Genomic DNA, 13918 nt, shown 5'->3' with positions numbered 1-13918 from the left:
CCAGACCCGCGGCCGCGGGACGGGAAGCCGGTTCCCGCCGCCGCGCGCCCGGGACGAAGGGCACGGGCCAAGACGACCCCCAGGATTTTCGGGGTCTCTCCCCCACCACCACCACCGAGGCTCCCGGGCTAGCCAAGGGTGTTCCGCAGTTCGGGGACTTGAAGTGGGCGTTCCTCGGCCTCAGATCACTGAACCTGGCTGCGCCTGACTGTCTGCCCTCTGGACTCCTGTTGGTGGGGAAGCGCGGGCCCCCTCCACCCCGCCCCCGCTTCACCTGGAAGGGACAGAGATTCTAAGAGGATGACTGTCCCCCTGCCAAGGACAGCAGACAGCAGGTGTTCCCAGGAAGTCAGGCCTATTCAACGTGTAAGTAGAGGCTGGCGAAGGGTCCTGCGCGAAAGCGCAGTCTGGAAGCATGTTGGCCCCAAATTTTCCCGCCAGTGGCCACGGGCCGGGGGAGAGGGGGCAGCACCTGTCAACTCACTTGGGTAGGGGCCAGACCTGAAGACTCCCTTGGGAAAAATGCTGCCATGGACTCTAAAGCTAAATTCGCTTAGTAGGAACTAAAAGGTCGCGATCCCTCCCAGTTGCGTGGAAGCAAGTGGTATTTTTCAGCCCCATCACTTCCTTCCACTTTTCTTAAAACAAAACAAAACAAAACAGCCTGCTGGAAAACACGGAACTCTGTCTGTCCAGGGAAGACCAGCGTTTGATGATCCTCACTGTCACATATCCCTGGCTGGGTCAATCAAAATAAATTTCCTTTGAGGATTTTCCCTTGGATTTGTGTAAGGCGCACCTCTCTGGGCTTTTGAAATGTTTTGGTAACTCCTACCCCCTCTGGTAAGTTTGATGTAGTTTAATATCAGCCTGGGATGGAGCACAGTAATTCCTCAATAACAAGAGTTATTGAAGTAAAACTGACAAAATAAAATACATACTGTTCTTTGGCTGTTTCCCCAACTTACTTCTTCCAGGTGTGTTTGGCCACTACTGGGAACTTAGTGCTCTGGCTTGCTTCTAATTTTCCTCTGGGCTCAATGAAATCTCAGAGCCTGAGCATTCATGCCCTCCAACTCGTAGGCTTTACAGTGCAAAAACTAAGGCTAAAAGATTACATCCAGTAATCCAAGGACTACAACACAAATTTCTTGACTGTCAATTCCCAAGCAAAACAACTAATCAGCACACTGGGTTAACAGAGTTCAAGATGGGGCCAATGGAGGGGACGTGAAGAAAAGAACAGATTAAAAAAAACAATCACCTGACTGGTATGAATCGCTGTGTAGGGGGCAGCACCACACCACAGTAAGTAGCAGCCTTCGGGCTCTGAGAGAGGTAACCCCAGTCTCTCTCTTCTTGCACCTCAGACTTCCCTTCTGAAAATGTGTTTGCTTCCCAGGGTAACAATGTAAGTAAAAATGCAAAGTCAGACCCCAGTAACAGAGGTGAGATAAAAACATGTGGAGCCAAAACTAAATGCAATCACAGTGGATTCATCAGACGCAGGTCACACAGACGCTCCAAACTCGTGTACCTCCACACAGCCTTCCTTTTCCGTTAGAGCCTAGATTCCCCTCTGCAAGACACCGATGCAAACAGCCCTGGGCTTACATACAGAAACCACAAAACAGACTGCCCACTGGCTATTTATTTAGAGGACTAGCTCTGAAACAGGAGTCTAAGAAACTCAAGAGACTTAATATTGTGACATTAGTGTTAAAGAGTGGGGTGAGGGGGCCGGAGCGATGGTTCAGCAGTTACGGGGCTTGCTTACAAAGCCTGATAGCCTGGATTCAATTCCTCAGTACCCATGTAAAGCCAGATGGACAAAGTGGTGCATGCATCTGGAGTTCATTTACAGCAGCAAGAGGCCCTGTTGTGTCCATCCTCCCCTCTCTCCCCCTCCCTTCTTCCCTCCCTCTTTTCCTCCCTCCCTCTCTCTTTTATTGCAAATAAATAAATAAAAATATGTTTTAAAAGAATGGGTGAGGGATCATGTAATATGAGACTCAAATTTTTCCTAGCCTCTCTCTACAAATAGGAATTTAGAAAAAGCATGGCCTGTTGGAAATGAAGTTATGTCAATGTCATTAGCAATAGGGATATGGCCAGGAAATCTGGAAACCTATTTAAAAAGCAAAAGTGCTCATATAATTGTTTTACTGTCTGTCTGTCTGTCTCTCTATATATATGCATATATGCATCTACATATCTCTCTATATATGCATATACATACATACATATATACATATACATATATATATAGTTTTCTAATTGTTTCCAGAGTTTTAGCCAAAATCTTAACATTGCTAATTCATACTGCCCAAACTGTGAGGAACACATGAGTTGCCTGTAGTGAATTCAATGATATTTATGATTCCCAATTAATAACCTCCCTTTACCCAGGATCTTTTTCCCACCACCTTGGACTTAACCATATGATCTACTTTGGCCAGTGGGACAAGAGCAGAGTTGACATAATTAAGTCTTGAAAACTTCACTTCTCCATTTGCTGTTGGAATTCTGCCATCACCAGGGGAACATCACAGGGGAGGCCAGCAGGAACCAGCCAACAGGTCTTCAGGGGCACAAACAATTCCAAATGAAACCAGCAAAGCTTGATCCAGATCAACTGACCACACACAACCCATGGAATAACAACATAAATAATTAACTGCTTCATTTGTGCACTACTATATAACAAAACACTCCAAAGCTTGGTCCTAAACACTAACCATTTACTACATCTGAGTCAACCAAGCTCAGGTGAGCTCTGGCTAAGGAAAGTCACCAACTTCATCAGAAGGCAGCTAGCAGAGCTGGAAGTTTCTAGCAAGCTTCACTCACACATCAGGTTTCTCAGCTATCCTCCACATGACCTTCCCATGTGGCTGTTTTGGGCTTCCTTGCAACAATGTGGTCAGACTTCTACAGCGTCTGGCTTCCAAGTCAGAGAGACTACAAACTGCCAGTTCCCTTAAGGACTGATCTTGAAAGTTCTGGAATGTTATTTCTACTTTATTCTATTGGTAAATCACAAGACCAGCCAGATTCAAGAGGAGAGGAAATACACACTGCCCTGATTTGAGAGGCAGAATGTATGGAACAAAAATAAAAGGGATTGGTTATCAACCATGGTTTGGAGACTCTATAACCCATTCAGATTTGGGAGTTTTTTCTACCATATTCCATCAGCAATAGCATGGGGATTCAGCTTGACTTGCTGTCTTGCAATCTTCAGCCACTTTGTGTTCATACAGCCATCCTTACTTCTAGACTGCTCTCCCTGCACAGTGACAAGAAGCTATGCTCTAGAATGTTACATGGCTGGCACTATACAATGGGTGCCTGGGTGCTGTCAGGGTCTGCAATATGAATGAGGTCTTTGATGTTAGGTTGAAGTATTGGGAGGAAGTCACTTTTGTTTTGACCACTATAGAAGCCCCCTTCTTCTGTCCCTAAACTCTCAGTACATCATGCCCTGGGCAGTTCTGAACCTCTCCCCATCTTTCTTCATCCTCATAGACCTTTATGGCTGGTTTCCATTCAAGGGACTGGATCACCCCAGAACTTGAACTTTTTTTTTTTTTTTTTTTTTTTTTGCCATGGGATTTTGGATTGGTTACAAATACTAAGTATTTCTACGAAATACGTGACGTTGAGTTTTCAAAGTTACTGCATATTTAGCATTTTCTCCGGTGATTTTTGAAGTGAGAGAGGAGTCCAATACATGTTCAGAAAGGAGCTACCCAGGGAATTTAAGGAGCATTAATCAGCTGTGGGTATTCCTACCAGTTCATCTGTCATGTACACTGAAACTGGAAAAAAAAAAACAAGAACTGAAAGGAAAGGCTTAGGTGATATCCATTGATGTCAAACATCAGAGCCCTCCTCCCTCACAACCATTGAGGGGTCAACCTGCCTCGTTGCCTTCTTCCTCTGGAAACTTCATTATAAATAGACAAAACCAAAATTTTAAATGTTTTACTAATACCTCTATATCCATATATAGCTTGATATATTTATATATTTTTTGAGGTAAGGTCTCACTGGCCCAGGCTGACCTGGAATTCACTATGTAGTCTCAGGGTGGCCTTGAACTCATGATGATCCTCCTCCAAATGCTGTGATTAAAGGCATGTACCACCACACCCAGTTTATAGCTTGATTTTTTAAAAAATCATTTATTTATTTATTTATTTGCAAGCAGAAAGATACAGACAGGGTGAGAGAGAATATGGGTGCACCAGGGCCTTCAGCCACTGCAAATGAACTCTAGATGCATGTGCCACGCTATATATCTGGCTTTACGTGGGACTAGGTCATTAGGCTTTGTAGACAGTGCCTGAACTGCTGAGCCATCTCGCCAGCCCTAGCCTGATTTTTTAATTTCTATTTATTTATTTGCGAGGGGGGAATAGTGAACGGTGTGGCACACAAACTCATGTGCATACACCACTCTGTGCATCTGGCTTTATGTGAGCACAGGGGAGCCAAACTCAGGTCATCAGGCTTTGCAGGCAAGGGCTTCAACCCCTGAGCTATCTCTCCTGCCTGTAGCTTGATTTTTTTAATTTTAGAGGGCTAGTTTACCTGAGGACTCTATGGTTCTGTCATTTTATGTTTGCTCTTAAGGTTAGCAAATCCTTGAAACCTCATGTCCCTTTTCCTTGTCCTCCTCTTCAGAAGCCCCCCCCCCCCCACCTTGCCTTTTCTCTTTCTAATCCTATCTGTCCCCTTATTTCTTCTTACATTTGGGTTTCCAAAGAGCGCTGAAGGGCTTTATCCTTGCATTGGTGAGGTCCACACTCTCTTCGTTTCAGATTCCTGGCCTGTGTACATGATGAGGTAGAGGGACGAACTCTGAAAGGTCTTTATACTCTAGCCCATAAGTGCCTTCTGCAGTGCCCTCAGTGGTAAAGTTTGGAGGGGCGTGTCTTGAATATTGAGAACTCAAAACTCTAAAAGAGGTATGCCTGTGTGATCACCAGTGCCTTCAGACTATTTCCCACTGTTTTTTTTTTTTTATTTGTAATCAGAGAACATGCAACTTGACCAGATGCAAGCCCCCTTTAACTCACTGTCATTCACCCAGAGGGTAGTGTTATCCTAGCTCTTTGCAAATTCTAATATCTGCATTCCTCAACAAGAAACAATATGAAAACCAGAGGGCCAATATTAGTGGACATATAAGTCTAACCTTATAAGGTATCCTAAAAGAATTTCAAGAACTATAAAAAAGAGCAAAGAAAAGTTTCCCTAACAAATTCATGCCCCTAAATTTGTACATGAGCTACATCTGAAAGAAAACCATTAAAAATTATAGAGTGCATGTTAGGATGGAGGATCTCCAGGATATTTTAACTGATAATGTTTTTTTTTTAATGTTTTTGGATTTTAAAAGTGTAGACCATAAAAACTTTGAATCTGTCTTCCACTCACAAATACAATCTCTTTCCTGTTGGATTCACTTATTCCTTTTCAGCATTTTTTTTTCTTGTTACAGACTTACATGAATTTTTCACTTTGTCCACAAGTTAGAAAAACAATATAAATTAAATAATGGTTGATTTGAAGAATGAACAGGAAGTAAAAGTCTATCAGAACAGAAGTGAAAAAGAAGAAAAATGAATTACCAGGATGTCAAAGAGAACTAAGCTGTGTTTTAGAAAGCATCAAAAAAATAGAACATTTATGTACACACTTTGATATCAAGTCTGACCTTGATATTAAAAAATATTTGTGTGTGTGTGTGTGTGTGTGTGTGTATGTGTGTGTGTGTGTGTGTATACATGCATGCATGCCAGAATCTCTTAGTGCTGCAAACAAATGCCTGTCTGGCTTTATGTTGGTGGCTGTGTTTTTAACCACAGAGCCATTTTCCCAGCCTCTGAACTGCAATTTTTAAAAAATATTTATTTATTTGCTTGAGAGGAAGAGAAAGAGAGAGAATGGGTGTTCCAGGGCCTCCTAGCCATTTCAAATGAACTCCAGATGTATGTGCCACCTTCTGCATCTGGCTTTACATGGGTACTGGGGAATCAAGCCTGGGTCCTATGGCTTCGCAGGCAAGCACCTTAACCACTGAGCCATCTCTCCAGCTGCTGAACTGGAATTTTAAGGAACCTAACAGTCAAAGCCTTGATAAGGTCTTTCCTTTCAGGTGGACACTAATTTAAAAGCTTGAGGTAGAAGAAGGAGACAGAAATGAGTTCACTGTTAATAGACACCTGAAAAGCACATTATAACTATCATATCCTGAATATCAGTTTGTTGAAACTATTTTCCTAAAATCATAAAAATCATCAAATTCATGGCTTCATCTTTATCCCCAGAGCAGGTTGGGGTCACAAGACCATGCCCCAAAGCACATGTTTCTCAGGCCCGAATCTTCTTCATGTGACATCTTTTGTTTTTTGCCTCTCTGAAACGTCAGAAAGTTTCTCCTCAATGGTGAACATATTTGGAACCTAGTGGATTAAAAGAAAATGGTGATGGCTCTAGAAACAATAGCAGGAAATACGGCTGTCTCTGTCTCTGTCTCTGTCTGTATCTGTGAGGAATGATTTCAAGGCCTCCTGCAGATGCCCAAATCTGCAGATGCTGAAGTCTTTTGTATAACATGACATAGTATTTGTATAGGACTAATACAAACCTCCTATATGTTTTGTGTGTGTGTGTGTGTGTGTGTGTGTGCTGCTTGAAATCAAACCCTTCACATTTTAATCTCTAGCTTATCTATAATAGCTGCTTACTATAAATGCTGTGTAAACAGTTGTCATATTGTTTAGGAAATAATGACAAGAAGAACCCGAGAAAACAATTTGGAGCTGAGCTGGAAGCCTCCTCCCTGCTGGACTAGCTATCACGATGCTGGAAAGAGCTATGCAGCCTGCTGGGGGAGAAAAATGAGCAATGGTGAGTTTTGACATCAGCAGTAGATGGCCCATTAACATCAGAAGTGGACCCTGCAAGCTTCAAACCTGGCCAGCCAGGCTGAATTTACCAACTGGGGCAATGGTGTGGCATGTCTGTTATGGGGGAAACCAACTGCTCAGGGAATAGATTTAATTGCTGCTCCTTTGGAGGGAATTCCTGCCTGCTACTGAAAACTTATTCAAAAGCCTCCGGTTGAGGAGGTCAAAAGCCCCAGAGGACAAACTACTACTGTGTTTGGCTAAATGGAGATATTATTGCCACCAAACTGCCCTCTAGTTGTGCTTATGACTATATATTAATGATACTCTTACTTTTGGTTAGAGAACCTTCTCTTTTCAGGCGGTGGTGACCACTGGAGAAACTAAAAATTTATCAAAGTGCTGAGAAGAGACAGTGAATTCAGCACTGAATAAAATCTCTCTATCATACCCTCCAAGGCCCAGGGCCCATTGTGAAAGAAGTGGTAGAAAGAATGTAAAAGCCAAAGGAAGGGGAGGAGTGTTTTGCAATGCTGTCTTCCAGACACAAAGTGGTTGTGGTGCTCATACATAACCTCACAGACAAAAGACCTTCATGTTAGGAGAGGAAAAGTAATGAAGTCAAATTAGAACAGGGACTAGTTAGAAAGAAGGAATTCAGTGGAGGGAGGTTAGGAGAAAGGGGAAAGGGAAGGTGGTAAGAGGGAAGTATGATCATGGTATATTGTATATGTGTATGGATGTTTTCAATTTAAAAAAAAGTGGGGGCTGAGCAGGTTGCTCAGCCATTAGAGGTACTTGCTTGCAAAGGCTGACAGCCCAAGTTTGATTCTCCAGTACGCATGTAAATCCAGATGCACAAAGTGGCATATGCATCTGGAATTCATTTGCAGTGTCAAGAGGCCCTGACATATACTTTCTCTCTCTCCTTGGAAGTCCTTGAATAAAATGTTTAAAATATTAAAACAAGGTGGAAATAAGCATATGTGTATATATATTCAGTACAGACACATCATTTTCCCTGCATAGTTTTGATCCACCATTGGATGAATCTGTAGACACACAGCCACTGTATATGGACCCTAATAGAACTGGGGGGGGGGGGCAGAAAAGGAAGGGCAGGTAATGAACTTATTGAAGACACTGGCTCTCTGGAAGCACTGCAGCAGCTGTCAGCCTGTAGGCATTTCTGGAAGTGCCAGGTGATCAGAGTGAGCAGGTGGGGGCCCTATTCTGGATGGAGTAGCAGCTTCTAGCTATGATGCAGTAAACAATGTGGTACAGAAATGTGAAGCACTGCCTTTGGTAAGCCAGGGAACCCCCCCCCCCCACGATTTCTCAAGCCAATGGGGAAACAACATGAATTTCACTTTTACTTTTTTTTTTTTTTTTTTTTTTTGAGGTAGGGTCTTGCTGACTTGGAATTCACTATGTAGTCTCATGTAGTCTCAGGCTGGCCTCAAACTCACAGCAATCCTCCTACCTCTACCTCCAGACTGTGGGGTTAAAGGCGAGCACCGCCACTTCCCACTTAACCTTTTACTTTTCAGAATAAATGTACTGATCGTCCTGCCTTACAACCCATGTAGCCAGAACCTTCCTAGTTAGCCTTCACTCTCCTCTTGGCAATGTTTGAAGTGGAATGCTTTGCTAGCGAAACTGACCTCCTTGTTGTGACCCTTGTAAGATGTCACCAACAAGCTGCCGCCACAACCTAAACTATTTATGCTGGGGTGGAGGGTAGGAAGAGGACCATGTTAGTGAACCAGGGTATCCAAACTGATATAACACACCCTCCAAATATCAGTGCACTGACACAATGAAAATTTGTTCCCTGTTCATGGCACTGCACTGAGATTTTGGGGTGGCTTGTTTTCCCACAGTCGATTGGGAACCCAGTTCCTTCCATTTGTGATATCGTTGCTTTCAGTGCATGACCTCAAGAATCGCAGCTGAGGGCCGGAGAGATGACTTGGCGGTTAAGTGCTTCCTTGTGAAGCCTAAGGACCCTGGTTCAAGGCTCCATTCCCCAGGACCCACGTTCGCCAGATGCACAAGGGGGCGCACGCATCTGGAGTTCGTTTGCAGTGGCTGGAGGCCCTGGCGCACCCATTCTCTCTCTCTCTCTCCTTCTCCCTCTTTCTCTCTCTGCCTGTTGCTCTCAAATAAATAAATAAACATTAAAAAATAAGAATCTCAGCTGAAGTGGGTGAGTGAAAAGTTTAACAGATCAGGCGTGGCAGTGGCAAATACTCTGGCGGGCATTCCACCAGCCACCTTCAGTCCCATAGCCCCACCTACCTGCAGGAAGTCTGCAAAGCAGTCCCTGGGGAAAGGTGAGAGACGTGGCCTTGGGAGAGCTCTGCTCGCTGCCTGCTGTGGGCGGTGCCGAACTAGCGCTGGAGCCATTTGTCTGAAGTTTATCATTCTTGCGTAGCCATGGCTGGAGGTGCGTGGAGGAGGCTGCGGTGCCGGTCCCCAGTGCTTTTGCTTGCTATTTCCCATGGACTTTTAAGCTGAATTCCATGCAGAGTGTGTGTGGTTCGGGGTGGCACGGCTGTCTTAATGTCTTTGCAGACATACGTGGATCATAGAGACAACAGCCTGCACGGTTTCGGAAAAATGAACTCTCAATCAAGTCTTATAAAAGAATCTTCTAGGGACTGGCTGTAGCTTAGTAGCACAGGGCTTTCCTAGCTGGTTTGAAGCTCCAGGTTTGATCCCCACTGCAACAAAAATATTGTTAAATATTTAAGTGTCCTCTGGGGCTCTTGCCATGAAAACTATATCGATTTCATTATGGTGGAAGAAAATGGAATCTGCAGTCAGCTTCTGGAATTACTGCAAATGGAAACTCTACAGCTTTAGGGCAAAACCAAGATGTGTAAGTCACGTCTAGAGAGAGAGAGTGTCAAACCACAACAGAGAACCCTTATGCCCTCTCAAATGTCTGCTGTCCTCTTGGTTTGTGTTTTCCATGGACTGGGAACTCTGTGTGTGTGTGTGTGTGTGTGTGTGTGTGTGCACGTGCGCGTGTGAAGCTTTTCCCCAAATGTTACAGTAATTAGCATAAGAAGTTCTTATACCAAGATTTATAGTGTCACTTCCTCTAAAGAAATTCAGAAGAAATAATTGAAGGAACAGTATATTTAATGTACATATATCTTAATCTTAATATTATAAGAAATGTTTTGAACTTGAACATACATTATAATCTCAAAATATACACAAAATCTAGAAAAGTTCTAAGAAAAATATGCCAAAATGTTAGCTATTACTGCCTTTGTGTTGAGCATACTGCTTTAATTTTTGTATGTGTGTGAATTTTCCAAGTTAAAAAAAAAGATTTTTAAAAGGAGAGATGGCTTAGTGGTTAAGGCATTTACCTGCAAAGCCAAAGGACCCAGGTTTAATCCCCCAGGACCCATGTAAGCCAGATGCACAAGTTGGCACGCATGTCTGGAGTTTGTTTGCAGTGGCTGGAGGCCCTGGCATGCCCATTCTCTCTCAATGTGCCTCTCTCTGCTTCTTTCTCTCTCTCTCAAATAAATAAATAGAAAAAAATTTTTAAAGGAGATAAAATGACAAAAAGATAGGTTAACTTTAAAAAATTAGAAAAAATCAGAAATTCAAAAAAGGAATCAGTCTTAATTTTCTTCATCTAGAAATAAGCGTATCTGATGCATTCCATTTGCTGCCTAGGCTTTAAAACATCGAATGCTACTTTTTTTTAAAAATATTTTTTGTTCATTTTTTATTTAGTTATTTGAGAGCAACAGACATAGAGAGAAAGAAGAGGGAGAGAGAGAATGGGCACGCCAGGGCTTCCAGCCACTGCAAATGAACTCCAGACGCGTGCGCCCCCTTGTGCATCTGGCTAACGTGGGACCTGGGGAACCGAGCCTTGAACCAGGGTCCTTAGGCTTCACAGGCAAGCGCTTAACCGCTAAGCCATCTCTCCAGCCCGAATGCTACTTTTAAGACTAAAAATTTGTGCACAAATGGGTCCATACAGATTTCTCCAAAGAAGATACACAAAAGAATAAGTACAAGGAAGGACAGTGAGCCTTACTTGACTTTAGGGACATGCAAACCAAAGCCACAGGGGCACACCACCTTGTACCTACTAGAGTAACTAGCATAAGCAAAGGCAGGGAAGAGCAAGTACTGGTGGGCACGTGGGCAAATTCTCACCCACTGCTGGTGGGAATCTAAAAAGGTGAAGAACTCAGGAGGACAGTCTCATAGCTCCTCAAATGCCTAAGTGTAGAGCTAGCACATGAGCAAGCAACTCCACTGCTAGATATGAAGTGAAAGAGAAATGAAAGCATGCACCTAAATGAAAATGTGTACCTAAATGTTCATAGCAGCAGTGCTCATAATAGCTGACCAGCAAAGACAAACCAACATCCACCAGCTGGTGAATGCATAAGTGCAATGCGGTATCTCCAAACAATGGAATTTTGCCTGACAACAAAAAGAAATGAAGTACAATATGGAAGAATCTTGAAGCCATGAAGCCAGACATGACCTCATATGTAATAAATGTCTACAATACTGATTTTTTTTCAAGGTAGGGTCTCACTCTAGCACAGGCTACCCTGGAACTCTCTGTAGTCCCAGACTGGCCTCAAACTCACAGCAATCCTTCTACCTCTGGCATGCCCATTCTCTGTCAAATAAACAAATGAAAAGTAAGATTTGGGCTAGCCAGATTGCTCAGTGGTTAAGGCACTTGCCTGGGAAGCCTAATGACCTAAGTTTGATTCCCCAGAACCAACATAAGCCAGATGCACATGGTGGCACATGTATCTGGAGTTTGTTTGCAGTGGCTTAGAGGTCCTGGTGTGCCCAATCGCTCCCTCCGTCTCCCTCTCTTTCTCTTTAATAAATAAATGAAGCATGAAATAAAAAAGATTTCTTTCCCATCTGCCCTCCATCCTGTAATTCTAGTCTCCAGAGAAAACTTTTAGAAGCTTCAGAAAATTTTTGTTTACCTGTTGGTTCTAGGTTCTTTTAAGATTTATTTATTTATTGGAGGAGAGAGAGAGAGAGAGAGAGAGAGAGAGAGAGAGAGAGAGAGGGAGGGAGGGAGGGAGAGAGGAGAGAGAAAGAGAGAATAGATGAACCAGGGCCTCTTGCCACTGAAAATGAATTCCAGACTCATGTGCCACTTTGCATATCTGGCTTATGTGGGTACTGAGGCATCAAATGCAAGCCATTAGGATTTGCAAGTAAGCACTTCAACTGCTGACTTGCTATGAAAGCAATGCATGGTCCCAAAAATCTCTTGCATGCTATTAAGAGAGAACCTATGTTGTAATATTTAATGTTCCCTGAGGGCTAATCTATGATGTCTTTTGTCTATCCCTGAATAAGATTGCTTATGGACACATTCATAAACATTGTTCAGGATTTGCATTGAGAGAGAGCCAACAAAAAGGACTGTCATCTTTTAACAAATCCCCAACCAGAGATGCCAGTATTCCTGGGCATTTTAGCACTAACCGTGTATGTCCTCACCTTAAGCTTAAGCCTCAGTGCTTCTTAAAAATCTTCCGGAGACCTCTCCCTCACTTGCCCCTTGAGCGCTTCCTTCATCCAAGGAGTCTTTATGGGAATACACCACCGCCACCTCTTGGACTTTCTAGAGTGCTTAGGATCCTCTTGGTTGTTCTGCTTACATTTCATGGACTCATGTCTTTGCTCCCTGTGGCAAAAGAACCCAGTTTGCTATAAACTGTCCATCTCTCAGCAGTGCTTTACAAAGCGCTTTGAAGTACAGCAGAGTGTCCAATCAATATTTGTGAAGCTACCACTTACTCCTTCCAAAAGAAATCTCTACCCATGGTTCTCTTAATTGCAGTATTAGTGTCTCAAGCACAGTCCTGTAGACAGATGGATTTGGATCAGCTGTGGCCTCTCCCATTCTTCTTGTAACTTCAGGCAAATTTAGATTTCACCATCTCTAAGTTCATTTCCTAGCTTGCTAATTGAGACAGAAAATACAGCACAGGAAAGTGGCTTGAAGCCACTCGTTCTTCAGCTCCCAGCGTATTATTTTGTTCATGATCCACCTTCCTGACACTCCTCACATCATCATCTAGATGACGGTGGCGATGGTTGGGGGTCTCCTCTCTGTGCTTCCAAATTCTAAACCCTCAAGACAACTTGTATTAAAAGGTCCTAGGATGCCAGGCTATCCAATAGGCAACACTTGAAATGTGGCTACTGTGACTGAAGGACTAAATTTCTAATAATATTAAATTTCAATGTTAATAGTGACTTCTGGCTGGCCCACAGTTGTAAAGAACCCCCATTGTTAACTCACTGTTGTGTATTTCTTACCACAGGGAGCAGCATCACAAGATGCACCTGGGCTGTGATGAACACTGTTGCATCCAGCCACAGGCCCTGGTACAGAGCCAAGTGCACAGTGAGCTCTCAGCAAGATGGCTTTCAGCATCGTCTTGCTCATCATCACATCCTCCAGCTGAGCTCAGCACACACTGTAGGTGTGCAGGAGCTGTGTCCTAATTGCCTTCATTGATCTCTAGTCTTAGAAACCAACCAATCATCCACTTCTAGAGGATGCTCATTGCCTTTCCGCAACATCTCTTTGTGTACAACAGGGAGGTTAGAAGCATCTGCCTGCATTCAAACCCTGGGTCTCCCACTTCCTAGCCACAGGGCCTCTGGAATGCTATCTTCCTGTGCCATAGTTTATTGCTCTATAAAGTGGAGTCATCAATGATTTTTCCTTTTGGAGCTATTGAAAGTTTATATGTGTGGAGGGGAACTGACAACTGTCATTTCATAGACAAAATATTACAATGTGCCATAAGATGCAATTGTTAAATGTGTGAAATAGCATTCAAGGATACAATCAGAAAAATCTTGAGTGTAGAAAAAAAAAACAAACAAACAAACAGGAAACTGAGGCAGCCACCCTGTGGTCATTGATGAAAATCTAAGGGCTAAGGCATTACTATTAGATG

Source organism: Jaculus jaculus, chromosome 1 (genome assembly GCF_020740685.1).
Source record: "Jaculus jaculus isolate mJacJac1 chromosome 1, mJacJac1.mat.Y.cur, whole genome shotgun sequence".
NCBI classification, from domain to species: domain Eukaryota; kingdom Metazoa; phylum Chordata; class Mammalia; order Rodentia; family Dipodidae; genus Jaculus; species Jaculus jaculus.
This window is presented reverse-complemented; position numbering follows the sequence as displayed.